Raw genomic sequence first — 21,156 nt, 5'->3', positions numbered from 1 at the left:
TCACAAAGAAGTTTGTCAGAATGTTTCTGTCCAGTTTTGAAACACCCTTTTTTTATTATCTGCAAGTGGACTTTTGGACTGCTTTGAGGCCTATGGTGGAAAAGGAAATATCGTCACATAAAAACTAAACAGAAAAATTCTGACAAACTCCTTTGTGATGCATGCATTCATCTCACAGAATTGAAACTTTCTTTGCATTGAGCAGTTTTGAAACACCCTTTTTGTACTATCTGCAAGAGGACTTTTGGAGTGCTTTGAGGCCTATGGTGCAAAAGGAAATATCTACACATAAAATCTAGACAGAAGCATACTGAGCAATTTCTTTGTGATGTGTGCATTCATCTCACGGAGTTGAACTTTTCTTTTGATTGAGCAGCTTTGAAGCACTCTTTTTGTAGAATCTGCAAACGAACATTTGGAGCACTTTGAGGTCTGTGGCGGAAAAGAAAATATCTTTACATAAAAACTATACAGAAACATTCTGACAAACTTCGTTTTGATGGGTGGATTCATCTCATGAATTTGAACCTTAGCTTTGATTGAGCAATTTTGAAACACTCTTTTTATAGAATCTGCAAGTGGACAATTTTAGCGCTTTGAGGCCTACGGTGGAAAACGAAATATCTTCACATAAAAACTAGTCAGAATAATTCTGAGAAAATTCTTTATGCTGTGTGCATTTATCTCACAGAGTTTTACCTTTATTTTCATTGAGCAGTTTGGAAACACTCTTTTTGTAGAATCTGCAAGTGGACATTTGGAGGGCTTTGAGGCCTATGGTGGAAAACGAAATATCTTCACACAAAACTTAGACAGAAACATTCTGAGAAACTTCTTTGTGATGTGTGAATTCCTCTCAAAGAGTGGAACCTTTGTTTTGATTGAACAGTTTGGAAACACTCTTTTTGTAGAATGTGCAGGGGGACATTTGGAGTGTTTTGAGTCCTAAGGTGGAAAAGGAAATATCTTCACATAAAAACTAGACAGAAACATTCTGACAAACTTCTTTGTGATATGTGCATTCATCTCACAAAATAGAACCTTACTTTTGATTGAGCAGTTTTTCAACACCCTTTTTGTACTATCTGCAAGTGGACATTTTGAGTGCTTTGAGGCCTATGGTGGAAAAGGAAGTATTTTCTCATAATAACTAGACAGAAGAATTGTGCAAATTTCTTTGTGACTTGTGCATTCCTCTCACTGAGTTGAAACTTTCTTTGACTGAGATGTTCGGAAACTCTCTTTTTGTAGAATCTGCAATTGGATGTATGGAGCACTTTGAGGCCTATGGTGGAAAAGGAGGTATCTTCACTTAAGAACTAGACAGAAGCATTCTGAGAAACTTCATTGTGATGTGTGCATTCATCTCACAGACTTCAACCTTTCTTTTGATTGAGCAGTTTTGAAAGACTTTTTGCAGAATCTACAAGTGGACATTTAGAGCGCTTTGCAGCCCATGCTGGAAAAGGAAATATCTTCACATAAATACTAGACAGAAGCATTCTCAGAAACTTCTGAGTGATGTGTGCATTCATCTCATAGAGTTGAACCTTACTTTCGATTGAGCTCTTTTGAAACACTCTTTTTGTGGAATCTGCAAGTGCTTTGATGCCAACGTGGAAAACGAAATATCTTCACATAATAGCAAGACAAAAGGATTCTGAGAAACTTCTTCAAGATGTGTGCATTCATCTCACACACTTGACCTTTCTTTTTATTGAGCAGCTTTGAAAAACTCTTTTTGTAGAATCTGCAATTGGACATTTGAAGTGCTTTGAGGCTGATGGTGGAAAAGGAAATATCTTCAAATAAAAACTATAAAGAAACTTTCTCACAAACTTCTTTGCGATGTTTGCATTCATCTCACAGCATTGAACCTTTCTTTTGATTGAGCAGTTTGGAAAAACTCTTTTTGTACAATCTGCAAGTGTACATTTGCATCGCTTTGAGGCCCATGGTGCAAAAGGAAATTTCTTCACTTAAAACCTAGACAGAATCATTCAGAGAAAATTACTTGTGATTGGTGCATTCATCTCAGAGAGTTGAAACGTTCTTTATATTGAGCAGTTTGGAAACACTCTTTTTCTAAAATCTGCAAGTGGATATTTGGAGCACTTTGAGGCCTATTGTGGAAGAGGAAGTATATTGACTTACCAACTTGACAGAAGCATTCTGAGAAATTTCTTTGTGATGTGTACATTTATCTCACAGATTTGAACCTTTCTTTTGATTGAGCAGTTTTGAAACACTCTTTTTGTAGAATCTGGAAGTGGACATTTGGAGTGCTTTGAGGCCTATGGTGGAAATCGAAATATCTTCACTTAAGTAGACAGAAGCATTCTGAGAAACTTCTTTGTGATATGTGCATTCATCTCACAGAGTTGAACCTTACTTACGAATGAGCAGTTCTGAAACCCTCTTTTTGCAGAATCTGGAAGTGGACAACTGGAGCGTTTGAGGTCTATGGTGGGAAAGGAAATATCTTCACATAATAACTAGACAGAAGTATTCTGAGAAACTTCTTTGTGATGTGTGCATTTATCTCACAGATTTGAACTTTATTTTGATTGAGTATTTTGGTAACTATCTTTTTGAAGAATCTTGAAGTGGACATTCGGAGTGCTTTGAGGCCTATGGTGGAAAAGGAAATATCTTCACATAAAAACTAGACAGAAGCATTCAGACCAACTTCTTTGTGATATGTTCATTCGTCTCACAGAGTTGAACCTTACTTTTGATTGAGCAGTTTTGAATCACCCTTTTTTTACTGTCTGCAAGTGGACATTTGGAGTGCTTTGAGGCCTATGGTGGAAAAGGAAATATGTTCATATAAACCTAGACAGAAGCAATCTGAGAAACTTCTTTGTGATGGGTGCATTCATCTCACAGAGTTGAAACTTTCTTTGATTGAGCAGTTTTAAACACTCTTTTTGTAGGATCTGCAAGTGGATATTTGGAGGCCTATGGTGGAAGAGGAAATATCTTCAATCAAGAAATAGACACAAGCATTCTGGGAAACTTTTTGTGACGTGTGCATTTATCTCACAGATTTGACCTTTCTTTTGATTGCATAGGTTGGAAACACTCTTTTGTAGAATCTGCAATTGGAGATCAGGAATGCTATGAGGCCTATGGTGGAAAACGAAATATCTTCACATAATAACTAGACACAAGCATTCTGAGAAACTTACTTGTGATGTGTGCGTTCACCTCATAGATTTTAAACATTCTTTTGAATGAGCAGGTTTGAAAAACTCTTTTTGTAGTATCTGCAAGTGGACATTTGAAGCGCTATCAGACCTATGGTGGAAAAGGAAATATTTTCACATAAAAAGTATACAGAAAAATTATGACAAACTTTCTTGTGGTGTGTGCATTCATCTCATGGAGTTGAAACTTTCTTTTCATTGAGCAGTTTTGAAACACTGTTTTTGTAGAATCTGCAGCTGGACATATGGAGCGCTTTGAGGCCAATGGTGGAAAAGTAAATATCTTCACCTAAAAACTGCACAGAATAATTGTGAGAAAATTCTTTTTGATGTGTGCATTCATCACCCAGAGTTAAACATTTTTTTTGTTTGAACAGTTTCGAAACACTGTTTTTGTAGAATCTGCAAGAGGACATTTGGAACGCTTTGAGGCTTATGGTGTAAAAGGTAGTATGTTCACATAAAAACTGGACAGAAGAATCCTGAGAAACTTCTTTGTGATGTGTGCATTCATCCCACAGAGTTGAAGCTTCCTTTTGATTGAGCAGTTTGGAAACCCTCTTTTTGTAGAATTTGCAAGGGGTCATTTGGAGCGCTTTGAGTCCTATCATGGAAAAGGAAATATCTTCATATAAAAACTAGACAGAAGCATTCTGACAATCTTCTTTGTGATGTGTGCATTCATCTTACAGAGTTGAACCTTAGTTTTCATTGAGCAGTTTTGAAACCCTCTTTATTTATTTATTATTATTATTATTATTATTGTTATACTTTAGGTTTTATGGTACATGTGCGCAATGTGCAGGTAAGTTACATATGTATACATGTGCCAAGCTGGTGCGCTGCACCCACTAACTCGTCATCTAGTATTAGGTATATCTCCCAATGCTATCACTCCTCCCTCCCCCCACCCCACAACAGTCCCCAAAGTGTGATGTTTCCCTTCCTGTGTCCATGTGTTTTCATTGTTCAATTCCCACCTATGGGTGAGAATATGCGGTGTTTGGTTTTTTGTTCTTGCGATAGTTTACTGAGAACGATGATTTCCAATTTCATCCATGTCCCTACAAAGGACATGAACTCATTTTTGCAAATCAAAACCACAATGAGATACCATCTCACACCAGTTAGAATGGCAATCATTAAAATGTCAGGAAACAACAGGTGCTGGAGAGGCTGTGGAGAAATAGGAACACTTTTACACTGTTGGTGGGACTGTAAACTAGTTCAACCCTTGTGGAAGTCAGTGGCGATTCCTCCGGGATCTAGAACTAGGAATTCCATTCGACCCAGCCATCCCATTACTGGGTATATACCCAAAGGACTATAAATCATGCTACTATAAAGACACATGCACACGTATGTTTATTGCGGCATTATTCACAATAGCAAAGACTTGAAACCAACCCAAATGTCCAACAATGATAGACTGGATTAAGAAAATGTGGCACATATACACCATGGAATACTATGAAACCCTCTTTTTGTAGAATCTGCAAGTGGACATTTGGAGCTCTTTGAGGCCTGCAGTGGAAAAGGACATATCTTCACATTAAAACTAGACAAAAGCATTTTCACAAACTTCTTTGTGTTGTGTACATTCACCTCACAGAGTTGAACCTCAGTTGTCATTGAGAAGTTTTGAAACCCTATTTTTATAGAATCTGCAGGTAGACATTTGGAGCGCCTTGAGGCCTGTGGTGTATAACAAAATATCTTCATATAATAACTAGACAAAAGCATTCTGATAAACTTCTTTGTGATGTGTGTACTCATCTCACGTAAGTGAACCTTTCTTTTGATGGAGTAGCTTTGAAACACTTTTTTTGCAGAATCTGCAAGTGGACATTTGGAGCACTTTGAGGCCTATGGTAGGATAGAAAATATCTTCACATAAAAACCAGCCAGAAGCATTCCGACGAACTTCTTTGTGATGTGTGCATTCGTTCTCAGAGATGAACCTTTCTTTTGATTGACCAGCTTTGAAAAACTAATTTTGTAGAATCTGCAAGTGTACGTTTGGTGCACAATTAGGCCTATGGTAGAAAAGGAACTATCTTCACATAATAACTAGACAGAAGCATTCTGACACACTCCTTTGTGATGCATGTATCATCTCACAGAGTTGAAACTTACTTTTCATTGTGCAGTTTTGAAACCCTATTTTTGTAGAATCTACAAGTGGACGTTTGGAGCGCTTTGAGGCCTATGTTGGAAAAGAAAATTTCTTCACACAAAAAATAGACAGAAGCATTCTGACAAACTTCTTTGGGCTCTATGCATTCAACGCACAGAGTTGAACCTTTCTTTTTATTGAGCAGTTTGAAACACTCTTTTTATAGACTCTGCAAGTGGACATTTGGAGTGCTTTGAGGCCTATTGTGTAAAAGGAAATATCTTCACCTAAAAAACACCCAGAAGCATTCTGACAAGGTTCTTTGTGATGTGTGCGTTCATCTCACGGAGCTGAACCTTTCTTTTGATTGAGCAGATTTGAAACACTATTTTTGTAGAATCTGAAATGAATATTTGGAGCGCATTTAGGCCTATGGTGGAAAACGAAGTATCTTCAAATAATAACTACAGAGAAGCATTCTGACACACTTCTTTGTGATGTGTGCTTTCATCTCACAGAGTTGAACCTTACTTTTCATTGAGCTGTTTTGAAACACTCTTTTTGTTGAATCTGCAAGTGGTCATTTGGAGCGCTTTGAGGTCTATGATGGAAAAGGAAATATCTTCACATGAAAATTAGACAGAACCATTCCGACAATCTTCTTTGTGATGTGTGCATTCTTCTCACAAAGTGCAAACTTTCTTTTGATTGAGCAGCCTTCAAACACTCTTTTTGTAGAATCTGCATGTGGACATTTGGAGTGCTTTGAGGTCTATGGTGGAAAAGGAAATATCCTCACATAAAAACTAGGCAGAAGCATTCTGAAAAACTTCTTTGTGATGTGTACATTCATCTCACAGAGTTGAACCTTACTTTTCATTGAGCAGTTTTGAAAAATACTTTCTGTAGAATCTACAAGTGGCCATTTGGAGCGCTTTGAGGCCTATGGTGGAAAAGGAAATATCTTCACATAAAAACCAGACAGAAGCATTCTGACAAACATTTTGTGATGTGTGCAATTATCTCACAGGGTTGGACATTTCTTTTTACTGAGCAGCTTTGAAACACTCTTTTTGTAGAATTTGAAACTGGACACTTGGAGTGCTTTGTGTCCTATGGTGGAAAAGTAATTATCTTCACATGAAAACTATACAGAAGCATTCTGACAAACTTCTTTGTGATGTGTGCATTCATCTCACAGAGTTGAACCTTACTTTTCATTGAGCAGTTTTGAAACTCTTTCTGTAGAAACTACAAGTTGACATTTGGAGCGCTCTTAGTCCTATGGTGGAAAAGGAATTATCTTAACATAATAAGGAGACAGAAAGATTCTGACAAATTCCTTTGTCATGTGTGCATTCATATCACAGAGTTGAACCTTAATTTTGATGGAGCAGTTTTGAAAGATCCTTTTTGTACTATCTGCAAGTCAACGTTTTGAGTGATTTGATGCCTATGGTGGAGAAGGAAATAACTTCTCATAAGAACTAGAGAGAAGCATTATGAGAAATTTCTTTGTGATGTGTTCATTCATTTCACGGAGTTGAACCTTACTTTTGATTAAGCAGCTTTGAAACACTCTTTTTGTAGAATCTGCAAGTGGACATTTGGAGCGCTTTGTGGCCTATGGTGGAAAAGGAAATATCTTCACATAAAATTAGACAGAAGCATTCTGACGAACTTCTTTGTGACGTGTGCATTTATCTCACAGAGTTGAATTTTTCTTTTTTTTGAGCTGCTCAGAAACACCCTTATTGTAGAATCTGCGAGTGGACATTTGGAGTGCTTTGAGGCCTATGGTGGAAAAAGAAATATCTTCACATAAAAACGAGACAGAAGAATTCTTAGAAACTTCTTTATGATGTGTGCATTCGTCTCACAGAGTTAAACGTTACTTTTCATTGAGCAGCTTTACAACACTCTTTTTGTAGATTCTGCAAGTGGATATTTGTGATGTTTTCAGACCTATGGTAGAAAAGGAAATATCTTTACATAAAAACTATACAGAGGCATTCTGACAAACTTCTTTGTGATGTGTGCATTCATCTCACAGAGATGAATCTTTCTATTGATTGAGAAGCTTTGAAACACTCTTTTTCTAGAAGCTGCAAGTGGACATTTGTTCCGCTTTGAGGCCTTTGGTGGAAAAGGATATATCGTCACATTAAAAATAGACAGAAGCATTCTGACAACTTTCTTTGTGAAATGTGCATTCAACTCACAGAGTTTAACCTTACTTTTGATTCAGCAGATTTGGAAGACCCTTTTGTTCCTATCTGCAATGGACATTTGGAGTGATTTGATGCCTATGGCGAAAAAGGAAATATCTTCACAAAACAACTACACAGAAGCATTCTGGGAAACTTCTTTGTGATGTGTGCATTCATCTAACAGAGTTGAACTTTAATTTTCTTTAAATTCCAATAAATTCCATTGCATTAAATTTCATTCCCTTACTCTGCATTCCACTCCTCTCCATCCCATTGCACTGCATTCCACTCCACTCCTGTCCAATCAACTCCATTCCACTCCATCCCATTCCATTCTACTCCATTCCACTTCACTCCACTTCACTCCATTCCACTTCATTCCTCTACACTACATTCCTTTCCATTCCATCCCATACCATTCCACACTATTCCACTCTACTCTGCTCCACTCCACTCAATTCCATTCCATCCCATTCCTTTCCATTCCATTCCACCCCACACAGCTCCACTCCAGCCCACCCCACTTCACTCCATTCCATTCCATTCCACTCTTTTCCCTTCCATTTCTTTTTTTGAGAGGATCTCACCCTGTCACGCAGGCTGCAGTGCAGTGGCACAATCTAAGCAAACATTTAATTTCACCATTCCATTCCATTGCTTTGCATTCCATTCCATTCCATTCCACTCCGTTCCACTCCACTCCATGCCATTGCATCCCATTCAATTCTACCTCATTCCACTCCAATCCACTCCACTCCCCTCCACTAAACTCCACTCCATTCCGTCCCATTTCATTCCACTCCACTTCACTCCACCCCACTGAATTCCATTGCATTCCATCCCATTCCATTCCGTTCCATTCCATTGCAATCCATTCCTTTCTTTTGACAGTATCTCACTCTGTCACACAGGCTGCAGTGCAGTGGCGCAATCCCAGCTCACATTTCATTTCACCATTCAATTACAATCCATTCCTCACAACTCCACTCCACTCCATTCCATCCCACTCCATTCCATTCCACTTCATTACTTTCCAGTCTTTTCTTTTGAAAGTATCTCACTCTTTTACGCAGGTGGGAGTGCAGTGGCACAATCACAGCTCACATTTCATTTAAGCATTCCTTTCCATTCCATTCCATTCCATCACATTCCATTCCTTTCCACTCCAATCGACTCCACTCCAATCCACTCCACTCCATTCCATTCCGTTTCGCTCCACTCCATTCCATTCAACACCGTTCCATTCCATCCCATTCCATTCCACTCTAATTCACCCTACTCCACTCCACTCCACTCCATTCTATTCCAATCAATCAAATTCCATTCCAACTCATTCCTGTCCACTCCACACCACTCCACTCCAATCCACTACACTCCAATCCACTGCACTTCACTCCATTCCATTCCATTCCATTCAATTCCACTCCATTCCATTCCATTACTATTTTCCAGAGGATCTCACTCTTTCACCCAGGCTGGAGTGCAGCGGCACAATCTCAGCTCACATTTCATTTGGCCATTCCATTCATTGTGTGCCTTTCCATTCCATTCCACGCCTTTCCATTCCATTCCACTCTGTTCCACACCACTCCACTGCACTCATCTCTACTCCACTCCATTTAATTCCATTTCATTCCATTCCACTCCATTCCAGTCCACTCCACTCCACTACATTCCACTCCATTAGATTCACTCCCATTCCATTCCACTACATTCCACTCCACTCCACTCCACTCCATTCCATTCCATTCAATCCCATTCCTTTCCACTCCATTCCACTCCACTCCACTCCACTACAGTCCACTCCACTAAACTCCAATCTATTCCAATCCATTCCATTCAACTCCATTACATTCCACACATTTCTTTCGACAGTTTGTCACTATTTCACAGAGTCTGGAGTGCAGTGGCACAATCTCAGCTCACATTTCATTTCACCATCTCATTCTATTCCATTCTATTTCATTCCATTCCAACCCACTCCACTCCACTCCTCTGCACTACATTCCATTCCATTCCACTCAACTGGAGTCCATTCCACTCCACTAGACTCCACTCCATACCATCCCATTCCATTCCACTCCATTCCACTCCTCTCGACTCCACTCCACTCCATTCCATTATATTACATTCCATTCCATTCCACTCCATTCCACTCCACTGCACTCCACTCCACTTCACTACATTCCATTCCATTCCGTTCCATTCAACTCCATTCCTTTCTTTCGATAGGATCTCACTCTGTCCCCCAGGCTACAGTGCAGTACAACAATCTCAGCTTACATTTCACTTCACCATTCCATTCCATTCCATTCCATACCATTCCTTTCCATTCCATTGCATTCCTTTCCATTCCATTGCAGTCCACTCCACTCCACTAAAATCCATTCCATTCCATTACATTCCTTTCCATTCCATTGCAGTCCACTCCACTCCACTAAAATCCATTCCATTCCATTACATTCTCTCTGATTCCAATCCATTGCATTCCACTGAACTCCATTCCACTCAATCCCATTCCTTTCCACTCGATTCCACTCCACTCCACTCCCTTGCATTCCATCCCATTCCATTCCACTCCACTCCACTCCCCTACACTCCATCCCATTCCATTCCACTCCACTCCACTCCCCTGCACTCCATTCCGTTCCACTCCATCCCATTCCACACCACTCTGTTCCACTCCACTCCATTCCATTCCATTCTTTCCACTCCCTTCCATTCCATTCCTTTCTTTCAACAGGATCACTCTCTGTCACCCTGGCTGCAGTGCAGTGGTGCAATCTTACCTCACATTTCATTTCACCATTCTATTCCATTGCATTCCATTGCATTCCATAGTATTCCATTCCATTCCATTCCATTCGACTAAACTCCACTCCATTCCACTCCACTACACTCTATTCCACTCCATTCCATCCCATTCCATTGCATTCCATTCTCATCTATTTTACTACACTCCAGAGCGCACCACTCAATTCCATTCCATCCCATTCCATTCCACTCCATTAAACACCAGTCCATTCGACTGCACTCCATTCCACTCCATCCCATTCCACTGCATCCCATTCTATTCCACTGCATTCCCCTCCACCCCACTGCACTGCAGTCCACTCCACTCCATTCCACTCCATTCCATTCCACTGTATCCTGTTCCACTCCGTTCCATTCCACAGTATTCCACTCCACTCTATTCCATTCCACTGTATTCCACTCCACTCCGTTCCATTCCATTCCTTTCTTTCGACAGGATCTCACTCTGACACCCAGGTTGGATTACAGTGCAACAATCTCAGCTCACAATTCATTTCACCAGTCCATTCCATTCCATTCCATCCCATTCCATTCCATTAAGTTCCATTCCTTTCCATTCCACTCCACTCCACTCCACTCCGCTCTGCTCCACCCCATTCTATTCCATCCCATTACATTGCACTCCATTCCACTCAACTTCATTCCACTCCACTCCACTCCTTTCCTTCACATCCCATTACATTCCACTCCAAACCACTCCACTCCACTCCACTGCAATCCATTGCATTCCATTGCATTCCATCCCATTCCATTCTATTCCATTCCACTCCTTTCCATTCCGTTCCTTTCTTTCGACATTATCTAAATCTGTTACACAGGCTGGAGTGCAGTGGCACAATCTCAGCTCACATTTCACTTCACCATTACATTTCATTCCATTTCATTCCATTCCATTCCATTCCATTCCATTTCACTCCATCCCACTCCACTCCACTCCATTCCACCCCTTTCCAATCCATTCCGTTACACTCCACTCAACTCCACTCCACTCCAATCCATTCAATTACATCCCCTTCCTTTACCCTCCATTGCACTCCACTCCACTCCCCTCCCCTCCACGCTATTGCATTCCACCCTATTCCATTCCATTCCATTCCACTCCAATCCTGTCCACTCAACTCCACTTCACTCCATTCCTATCCATTCCATTCCATTCCATTCCACTCCATTCCTATCTATTCCTTTCTTTTGACAGGATCTCACTACATCACCCACGGTGGAGTGCAGTGGAACAATCTCAGCTCACATGTCATTTCACCATTCTATTGCATTCTATTGCATTCTATTGCGTTCCATAACATTCGACTCCCCTCCACTCCACTCCACTCAACTCCATTTCACTCCATTCCATTACAGTAAAATCCACTCCATCCCATTCCATCCCATTCAATTCCACTCTATTCCACTCCACTCCATTTCATTCCAATCCATCCCATCCCATTCCACTCCATTCCACTCTAATCCATTCCACTCCAGTCCATTTCACTCTACTCCTCTACATTCCACTCCATTCCACTTCATTCCGCTCCATTCGATTCCATTCCATTCTTTCAAAAGGATCTCACTCTGTCACCGGGCTGGAGTTCAAAGGCACAATCTCAGCTCACATGTAATTTCACCATTCCATTCCATTCCATTCCATTCCATTCCATTCCATTGCATTGCATTTCAATCAATTCCTTTCCATGCCACTCCACTCCACTCCATTCCATTCCCTTGCATTCCATTCCACTCTATTCCAGTCCATTTCATTCCACTACAGTCCACTCCACTCCATTAGATTCAATTCCATTCCATTCCACTCCATTCCACTCCTCTCCACTCCACTCCACTCTACTCCACTCCATTGAATTCCATTCAATGCCATTCCTTTCCACTCCATTCCAGTTCACACCACTACACTCTAATCCACTCCACTCCACTCCATTCGATTACATTCCATTCCATTCAACTCTATTCCATTCCATACTTTTCTTTCAACAGGATATCACTCGGTCACAGAGTCCAGAGTGCAGTGACACAATCTCAGCTCCCATTTCATTTCACCATTCCCTTGTATTCCATTCAATTTCATTCCATTCCAACTGACTCCATTAAAATCCACCCAACTCCAATCCACCTCAATACATTCCATTCCATTCCACGCCACTCGAGTCCACTCCACTCCAATCCACTTCATACCATCCCATTCCATTCTACCCCATTCCACTCCACTCGACGCCACTCCACTCTATTCTATTCCATTACATCCCATTCCATTCCACTTCATTCCACTCCACTGCACTCCCCTCCACTCCACTCAACTTCAATCCATTCCATTCCATTCCTTTCTTCTGACAGGATCTCACTCTGTCACCCAGGCGGGAGTGTAGTACAACAATCTCAGCAAACATACCATTTCACCATTCCATTCCATTCCATTCCACTCCACTACAATCCATTCCATTCCACCCCATTCCATTTCATTCCAATCCGTTCCACTCCACTCTACTCCACTCCATTAAACTCAAGCCCATTCCATTTCACTCCATTCCACTCCACTCCATTCCAGTCCACTCAATTAAACTCCACTCCACTCCATTCATTTCCACTCCATTCCACTCCACTCTACTCAACTCCATTAAACTCAAGCCCATTCCATTTCACTCCATTCCACTCCACTCCATTCCACTCCAGTCAATTAAACTCGACTCCACTCCACTCGTTTCCACGCCATTCCTTTCCAGTCCATTCCATTCCTTTCTTTTGACAGAATCTCACTCTTTGACAAGGCTGGAGTGCAGTGGCACAATCTCAGCTCACATATAATTTCACTATTCCATTCCATTGCGTTCCATTTTATTCTTTTCCATTGCATTCCATTCCATTCCATACCATTCCATTCCATTCCATTCTATTGCACCCCATTCCATTCCATTCCTTTCTTTTGACAGGATCTCTCTCTGTCTCCATGCTGGAGTGCAGTGGCCCAATCTCAGTTCAAATGTCCTTTCACCATTCCTTTCCACTCCATTCCTTTCCACTCCATTCCTTTCCATTACATTCCATGCAATTCCATTCCATTCCACTCCACTCCACTCCGCTCCATTCAACTCCACTCCAATCCACCCCATTCAACTCCACTCCAATCCACCCCATTCCAGTCTTTCCAATTCCAGTCCATTCCACTCCACTCCACTCCACACCACTCCATTCAGTTCCATCCCATTCCATTCCACTACATTCCCGTCCACTCCACTCCACATCACTCCACTCCACCCCATTACATTCCAACACATTCCATTGCACTAAATTCCACTCCACTCCACTCAACTCCACTCCACTGCACTCCATTCCATTCATTTCCTTTCTTTTAACATTATCTCAGTCTGTCTCCCAGGCTGAAATGTAGTGGCACAGTCTCAGGTCACATTTCATTTCACCATTCCATTCCATCCCATTCATTTCCATTCCTTTACATTGCATTCTATTCCTTTCCATTCCACTCCACTCCACTCCATTCCAGTCCACTCTATTCCGTCATATTCCATACCACTCCATTCCACTCCCGTCCACTACACTCCACTCGACTCCACTCCATTCCATCCATCCCATTCCATTCCATTCCATTCAACTCCACCCACTCCACTCCATTCCATTCCACTCCATCCCATTCCATCCCACTGCACTCCCCCCCACTCCATTCCATTCCACTCCACTACATGCCATTGCACTCCACTCCACTCCACTGAATTCCGTTCCATTGCATCCCATTCCATTCCATTGCATTCCATTCCATTCCATTCCATTCCATTCCATTCCATTCCTTTCTTTTCACAGGATCTCACTCCATCACACAAGCTGGAGTGTAGTGGCGCAATCTCAGCCCACATTTCATTTCACCATTCAATTACACTCCATTCTGCAAAACTCCACTCCACTCCACTCCATTCCATCCCACTCCATTCCATTCCACTCCATTACTTTCCATTCCTTTCTTTCGAAAGGCTCTCACTCTTTCAAGGAGGGTGGAGTGCAGTGGCACAATCACAGCTCACAATTCATTTAAGCTCTCCTTTCCTTTCCATTCTATTCCATCGCATTCCATTCCTTTTCACTCCAATTAACTCCACTCCTATCCACTCCACTCCATTCAATTCCGTTTCACTCCACTCCACTCCATTCAACACCATTCCATTCCATCCCATTCCATTCCACTATAATCCACCATACTCCACTCCACTCCACTCCATTCCTTTGAAATCCATCACATTTCATTCCACCTAATTCCAGTCCAATCCACACCACTCCATTCCAATCCACCACACTCCAATCCAATCCACTTCACTCCATGCAATTCCATTCCATAACATTTCACTCCACTCCATTCCATTCTTTCCTTTCGACAGGATCTCACTCTTTCACCCAGGCTGGCGTTCAGTGGCACAATCTCTGTTCACATTTCAATTCACCATTCCATTTCATTGCATTCTATTCCATTCCATTCTATTCCATTAGATTCCTCTCCACCCCACTCCACTCCATTCCACTCCCTTCCATTCCATTCCACTCCACTCCACTCCACTTCACTCCACTCCAGTCCATTACATCCCATTGCATTCCACTCCATTGCACTCCTCTCCACTCCACTCCACTCCCCTCCGCACCAGTCCATTCCATCCCATTCAATTCCACTCCATACCACTCCACTCCACTCAAACCCAATTCACTCCGCTCCATTCCATTATATTCCATTCCATTCCACTCCATTCCATTGCATTCCTTTCTTTCTATAGGATGTCACTCCGTCACCCAGGCTGGAGTGCAGTGGAACAAACTCAGCTCCCATTTCGTTTCACCATTCTGTTGCATTCCATTGCATTCCCTTCAATTCCATATCATTCGACTCCACTTCACTCCACTCCCCTAAACTCCACTTAACTACAATCCATTCCATTCCATTCTATTCCAGTCCATTCCACTCCACTCCACTCCAGTACAATCCGCTCCATCCCATTCAATTCTATTCAATTCCACTGCATTCCACTCCATTCCATTCCAACCCGTCCCATCCCATTCCACTCGATTACACTCTACTCCACTCCCTCCACTCCACTTCACTCCACTCCACTGCATTCCAATCCGTTCCATTTCATTCTGTTCCATTCCATTCCATTCCTTTCTTTCGACAAGATCTCACTCTTTCAACCAAGCTGGAGTACAGCAGCACAATCTCAGCTCTATTTCATTTCACCATTCCATTCCATTCCATTCCAGTCCCTTCCATTGCATTCCACTCCACTCCACTCCACTCACTCCACTCCACTCCATTCCATTCCATTTCACTCCATTCCAGTCCACTCCACTCAACTACAGTCAACTCCATTAAATTCAATAACATTCCATTCTACTCCATTCCACACCACTCCACTCCACTCCACTCTACTCCACTTCATTCCATTCCATTCATTCCCATTCCATTCCATTCCATTCCACTCCATTCCACTCCACTCCACTACACTCCAGTTCACTCCAGTCGACACCATTCCATTCAACTCCATTCCGTTGCATACCTTTCTTTCGGTAGGATCTCACTCTGTCACTGAGGCTGGAGTGCACTGACACAATGTCAGCTCACATTTCTTTTCACCATTCCATTCCATTCAATTCTCTTTCATTCCATTCCAACCCACTCCACTCCTCTCAACTACACTCCACTTCTCTATATTCCATTCCATTCCACTCAACTCGAGTCCACCCCACTCCACTCCATACCATCCCATTTCATTCTACCCCATTCTACTCCACTCGACTCCACTTCACTCCACTCCATTCCATTCCATTACATCCCATTCCATTCCACTCCATTCCACTCCAATGCCCTCCACCCCACTCCCCTCCACTTCACTTCACTCCATTCCTTTCCATTCCATTCCATTCCATTCCATTCCACTCCATTCCATTCCATTCCATTCCACTCCATTTCATTCCTTTCCTTTCTTAGACAGGATCTCACTCTGTCACCCAGGCTGGAGTGTAGTACAACAATCTAAGTTCACATTACATTTCATCATTCCATTCCATTTCATTCCAGTCCATTCCATTCCACTCCACTCCACTCCACTCACTCCACTCCATTCCATTCCATTCTACTCCATTCCAGTCCACTCCACTACACTCAACTACAGCACTCCATTAGATTCAATCCCATTCCATTCCACTCTATTCCACACCACTGCACTGCACTCCACTCCATTCCATTTCATTCTGTCCGATTCCCTTCCACTCCATTCCACTCAAATCCCCTGCACTCCAGTCCACTGCACTCCACTCCATTCCAATCCGTTCAACTCCATTCCGTTCCATACCTTTCTTTCAACAGGATCTCACTCTGTCACTGAGGCTGCAGTGCAGTGACACAATGTCAGTTCACATTTGTTTTCACCATTCTGTTCCATTCCATTCTCTTTCATTCCATTCCAAACCACTCCACTCCAATCCACTACATTCCATTCCATTCCACTCAACTCGAGTCCTCTCCACTCCACTCCATACCATCCCATTTCATTCTACTCCATTGTACTCCAGTCGACTCCACTCCACTCCATTCCATTCCATTACATCCCATTCCATACCACTCCATTCCACTCCAATGCACTCCACCCCACTCCCCTACACTCCACTTCACTCCATTCCATTCCATTCCACTCCATTCCAATCCATTCCATTCCTTTCCTTTCTTTCAACAGGTTCTCACTTTGTCACCTGGGCTGGAGTGTAGTACAACAATCTAAGGTCACATTTCATTTCAGCATTCCTTTCCATTCAATTCCATTCCATTCCTTTCCTATCCATTCCATTCCATTCCTTTCCATTCCATTCCTTTCCACTCCACAGCACTACAATCCATTCCATTCCATTCCATTCCATTCCATTCCATTCATTTCATTCCAATCAATTCCACACCCCTCCCCTCCATTCCACTCAATCCCATTCCATTCCACTCGATTCCACTCCACTCCACTGCATTCCATTCCATCCCATTCTATTCCCCGCCATTCCACTCCATTCCACTAAACTACACTCCACTCCACTCCACTCCTTTCCACTCCATTCCATTCCATTCCATTCCTTTCTTTGACAGGATCTCACTCTGTGACACAGTCTGGAGTCCAGTGGCACAATCTCAGCTTACATTTAATTTCACTGTTAGATTCCATTGCATTCCATTTCGTTCCATTCTATTGCATTCCTTTCCATTTCATACCGTTCGACTCCACTCCACTCCACACCACCTTAGTCCACTCCTTTCCGTTCCATTCCATTCCATTCCACTACATTCCAATCCACTCCACTCCATTCCACTCCATTCCTTTCCATCCCATTCCATTCCACTCAGTTCCACTCCACTCCACTCCACTCCATTCCATTCCACTCCAACCCATTCCATGCCATACCATTCCACTCCACTCCACTCCAGTCAACTTCACTCCACTCCATTCCACTCCATTCAATTCCTTTACAATCCGTTGCACTCCATTCCATTCCATTCCATACCTTTCATTTCTTTTGACAGGATCTCAGTCTGTCACGCAGACTGGAGTGAAGTTGCACAATCTCAGCTCACATTTCATTTCACCATTCCACACCATTGCATTCCCTTGCATTCCATTCCATTCCATTGCTTTCCATTCCACTCCACTCCACTCCACTCCATTCCACTTCACTCCACTCCATTCCACTCCATTACATTCCATTCCACTCCAATCCACTCCATTCCACTCCATTACATTCCACTACCCTCCACTCATCCCCATTCCATTCCATTCCATCGCAATCCATTCTATTACATTCCACTCCACTTCACTCCACTCCATTCCATTCCTTTCTATTACACTCCATTCCATTCCATTCCTTTCTATTACACTCCATTCCATTCCATTCCTTTCGATGAGATCTCTCTGTCACCCTGGCTGGAGTGCAGTGGCACAATCTCAGCTCATATTTTCTTTCACCATTCCATTCCATTCCACTCCACTCCCCTCCTCTCCATTCCACTCCACTCCATTCTACTCCATTCCACTCTTTTCATTTCCAGTCCTTTCCACTCCATTCCGCTCTACTCCATTCCACTCCATCCCATTCTATTCTACTACATTCCCCTCCACTCCACTCCACACTACTCCACACAACTCCACTCCATTCCATTCCATTTCATCCTATTCCATTCCACTCCATTCCACTAAACTCCACACCACTCAACTCTACTCCACTCTACTACACTCCATTTCATTCCATTCCATTCCACTTCATACCATTCAATTCATTTCTTTTGACAGGATCTCACTCTGTCTCCCAGGCTGGAGTTCAGTGGCACAATCTCATCTCACATTTCATTTTATCATTCCATTCCATTCTATTCCATTCCATTCCACTCCACGTCACTCCCCTCCACTCCATTACATTCCATTCAAATCCACTCCACTCCACTCCATTGCACTACACTCCATTCAATTCCATTCTATTCCATTCTACTCCATTGCATTCCATTCCTTTCTTTCGACAGGATCTCACTCTGTCATACAGGCTGGAGTGCAGAGGCACAATTTCATCTCACATTTCATTTTACCATTCCATTCCATTCCATTCCATTCCATTCCATTCCATTCCACTCCACCTCACTCCCCTCCACTCCATTCCATTCCATTCAACTCCACTCCATTCCACTCCACTCCAATCCTTTCCATTCCATACCATTCCATTCCAATCCTTTCCACTCCACTCCACTCCACTCCACTCTACTCCACTGAACTCCATTCCACTTCATTACTTCAAATTTCATTCCACTACATTCCACTCCACTCCAATCCACTCCACTGCTCTCCACTGCACTCCATTCCATTCCATTCCATTCCAATACACTCCATACCACTCCATTTCTTTATTTAAACAGGATCACACTCTTTCACCCAGCCTGGAGTGCAGTGGCAGAATCTCAGCTCACATTTCATTTCACCATTCCATACCATTCCACTCGATTCCGTTTCATTCCATTCCACTCCATTCCATTCCATTCCCTTCTTTCGACAGTATCTCACTCCATCACACAGGCTGCAGTGCAGTAGCACAATCTTATCTCATATTTCATTTCACCATTCCATTCCATTCCTTTCCACTCCACTCCACACCACTCCATGCCATTTCACTCCATTCCATTCCACTCCTTTCCATTCCATTCCTTTCTATCGACAGGATCTCCTTCTCTCACCCAGGCTGGAGTGCAGTGGCACAATCTCAACTAACATTTCATTTCACCATTTTGTTCCATTACAATCTATTCCATTACATTCCACTCCACTCTACTGTACTCCACTCTACTCCTCTGCACTCCATTCTACTCCATTCCACTCCACACCACTCTACTCCACTCCATCCCATTCCATCCCATTCCATTCCACCGCACTCCATTCCACTCCACTCCACTCCACTCCCCTGCACTCCAAAGCATTCCATTCCATCCCATTCCATACCACTCCATTCCACTCCACTCTACTGCACTCGATTCCATTCTTTCCCCTCACTTCCATTCCATTCCTTTCTTTCGACAAGATCTCACTCTGTCACCCTGACTGCAGTGCAGTGGCACAATCTCAGCTCACATTTCATTTCACCATTCTATTCCATTGCATTCCATTACATTCCACTCCATTCCATTCCATTCCTTTCCATTCCTTTCCATTCCATTCCACTAAACTCCACTCCATTCCACTCCACTCAACTCCACTCCATTCCACTCCAATCCACATCACACCACTCAATTCCTTTACATCCCATTCCATTCCACTCCATTAAACACCAGTGCAATTGACTCCACTCCATTCCACTCCATTCCATTCCCCTCCATCCCATTCTATTACAATCCATTCCCCCCCACTCCACTCCACTCCAGTCCACTCCACTCCACTCCACTCCATTCCATTCCCTTCCACTGTATTCCATTCAACTCCATTCCATTCCGTTCCGTTCTTTCAACAGAATCTCACTCTGACAAACAATTTGGATTACAATACAACAATCTCAGCTCACAATTCATTTCACCAGTCCATTCCATTCCATTCCATTCCATGCCATTAAATTCTGTTCCCTTCCATTCCACTCCACTCCACTCTGCTCCGCTCTACCTCATTCCATTCCATCCCATTGCATTGCACTCCATTCCACTCCACTCTACTCCACTCCATTCCTTTCCTACACATACCATTACATTGCAGTCCAATCCACTCCATTCCATTCGATTCCATTCCATTCCAGACCATTCCAGACCATTCCATTCCATTCCATACCATTCCATTCTTTCTTTCGACATGATCTCTCTCTGTTACACAGGCTGGAGTGCAGTGGCACAATCTCAGCTCACATTTTACTTCATCATTCCATTTGATTGCATTACATTCCATTCCATTCCACTCCACCTCACTCTACTCCACTCCACTCCACTCCACTCCATTCCTTTCCATTCCATTCCATTCCACTCCACTCAACTCCGTTCCACTCAATTACTTTACATCCCATTCCATTCCATTCCATTGCACTCCACTCCACTCCACTCCAGTCCACTCCCCTCCCCAACTTTCCATTCCATCCCATTCCATTCCACTCCCTACAATCCATGCCACTCCACTCAATTCCACTTCTGTCCACTCCATTCAGTTCCATTACATTACATTCCACTCCATTCCTTTCCATTCATTTCTTTCGTCAGGATCTCTCTCAATCACCCTAGCTGGAGTACAGTGGAACAGTATCAGCTCACAGTTCATTTCACCAT

This window comes from Pongo pygmaeus, chromosome 17 (assembly GCF_028885625.2).
Source record: "Pongo pygmaeus isolate AG05252 chromosome 17, NHGRI_mPonPyg2-v2.0_pri, whole genome shotgun sequence".
NCBI classification, from domain to species: domain Eukaryota; kingdom Metazoa; phylum Chordata; class Mammalia; order Primates; family Hominidae; genus Pongo; species Pongo pygmaeus.
The sequence above is the reverse complement of the archived record's forward strand: the minus strand, read 5'-3'. Positions refer to the sequence as shown.